Raw genomic sequence first — 2471 nt, forward strand, 5'->3', positions numbered from 1 at the left:
GTTTCGGTAAGAGGAAAAAAGCTTCACAAAGGGATTCTAATGGACTCCGGGGCAGGGAAGCTCTTGTTTGAAATAACAATGAAGTTAATGACAGGGGACTTTCTTTAAATGCTCTCCCTGGTGGAGGTGCTGAGGTGTAAATCTGTGTGCCTTAGTCCCAGTAAATCTTTTTGACTAAGCCTTTGATCCCAGCACACAGGAGGCAGAGGCAGGTGGCTCGAGGCCAGCCTGGTCTACAAGATTTAGTTCCAGGACTGGCTCCACAGTTACAGAGAAACCCTGTCTCGGAAAAACAAAAACAAACAAAAAATCCTTATGATGATCCAGTGAGAATCTCATTATTCCGGGAGGAAACTGAGGCACACCTAGCTGACTGGTGGGTGGAGCTATCTATTTCTAGTTTACTTATTTATTCTTTGTGTTAAGCCTTGAACTCTGGGCCTTGTGCAGACAGTGCGTGGCTACTTGCGTTCTACTTTCCACTCCCTCCGTGGCAGCCCTCTCCCGAGGAGCAGTGGTCCCCACCTCCGAAGCTTTCATTGTACTCCACGTTGTTATTATTTATTACGTTGTGAAATACCAATAGGTCTAGAACCATCGCTTAGGACCCGGACCCAGGGATATCGTTTCCTTCCCATGCTGGCTCTTGGCTCAGACTTGAGGCTCTGGTGATTTCAAGGCAGTTCCCTATCCCTTTCCCGCCCTTATTTCTCAGCCTGTGCTGCTGTGATTTCTCTTTTCTCCTTTTCATTTTTTCAGCTTAGAATTTTAGTGTCTGCGTATTTCACATACACCCCAGTGGTCTTGTTTGTTTAAGGCCATCACCTCACTGTAGCCCAGGGTGGCCTCCCCAGGGCTGGTCTTACAGGTGTTTGGCCAACTGCCCTCCGGTCCTCTGGAGTGAGGGAGGCCCAGGCAGTGGAGTCAGCAGTTCTTATCTCCCAGACAGAGCTGTTGGGCACTTTCTCAAGTGAGGGAGGAGGGGAGCTGGAAGGGAGTGCTTGGGGGTGGTGGTGTTTCTGCATGCCCTCAGACCAGCCCAGCCTGCTGCTACCTCTGACAAGTACGGGTTGAAGGCCTGCGTGGAGGCTAGTGGGACATGCCCTTTTCTCCTCAGAATTCAGACTCCAGAGAGCCTAAGTAGCTCTCCCAGACCACACAGCTGATTAGCAGCCCAGCTAGTCTGCACACCTAGGCCTCTGGGCTCCTTCTTTCTTTCTTTTTGTTATGTCGTTGACCCTAGGGGTCCTCCTTCAGGGGACTTTTGGCCACTTCAAAAATATAAGGCTGGAGTACAGTTTTGAGTCCCTGAACATCTGAGGTACCAGGACTAGGCCTGGCTCTTACCAGAAGAAAGGGGCTGGGGGACAGCCCCTCTGTAGTGAAGGCAGAACTGTTATTTGGGCCAATCATTATCATCAGTTGGTATGGAGAGCCCCACGCCGTCATTCAGAAACTAAGTGAATAAGTAGAATGTTCTCCCAGTCCTCGGATCTAGGAGCAGGAGAAGCAGCTTCATTGAATACATGGCTCAGGCTCAAATAAGCTCAAGTCAGAATAGCTGCCACCAGCCTGCACCTCCCACTTGGATTCCCCCCACGCCGCTCTGCTTTCTGTTTTCATTCACAGAGCAGAATGAATGACGTTGCCCTGCTGGATGTGAGAGCAGAGCAACTTAAAAGAGGCCCTTAGCAGACAGTGTTTGCGGAGGCAGAAATGCTGGGAACTGTGTGGTTCCAGACAGCAGACCTGACAGTAGACCTGGGAAGGCTACTGAGCCCCAAAGGGGAGACCTCCTGTTTATCTGGAAGCCTTTGGTATGGGGAGGTTGGGGTTTTAAGGGACTGGAACAGATTCATACTTCAGAAGTTAATCTGGTTACCGGGTATCGGATGGATACCGGGTAGTGGAGGGATGGCATCGGGCAGAGTACGTATTGCAGGCATGGACAGTTGGTGAGGCTCTGAGCCCTGATAGCCTAGATATGCCGAGAAGGGTAAACAAATGACCATTTGCAGAGGGCTGTGACCGACGCAGCCCAGTGTAGAATGTGCCCCGCATGCCAAGCGTCATGCCTAGAGGTTCATCCTTAGCATTCAAGAAAAAACAAATAAAAATGATTATTTGAGAGGAATTGAAGCTTCTTCCTAGGCATGTAGGGTGGTAACTGGCTTTGGAATATAAAGGGTTCTTATTTTAAAGGGGTCTTCCCCTGAGCTCCAGACAGGCTGTGCCACCATTTGTGGCCTTTTTGAAGCCAGGCAGTGGTGACACACGTCTTTAATCCCAGTACTTGGGAAGCAGTGAGTTCGAGACCAGACTGGTATACAAAGCGAGTTCCAGGGCAGTTCCATGACTGTTACACAGAGAAACCCTGACTTGAAAAGCCAAAAAAAGCCGGGCGGTGGTGGCGCACGCCTGTAATCCCAGCACTCGGGAGGCAGAGGCAGGCGGATCTCTGTGAGTTCGAG

The 2471-nt window shown here is 50.4% G+C and overlaps 1 protein-coding gene across 1 annotated transcript in view; it reads left to right on the forward strand.

Moving 5' to 3' along the window:
- Sesn2 (sestrin 2) overlaps positions 1-2471 on the forward strand; it is a 21167-nt gene that overhangs the window by 5905 nt on the left and 12791 nt on the right. The window lies entirely within an intron of this gene.

The sequence above is a fragment of the Microtus ochrogaster genome, chromosome 10 (assembly GCF_000317375.1).
Source record: "Microtus ochrogaster isolate Prairie Vole_2 chromosome 10, MicOch1.0, whole genome shotgun sequence".
Lineage (NCBI taxonomy): Eukaryota > Metazoa > Chordata > Mammalia > Rodentia > Cricetidae > Microtus > Microtus ochrogaster.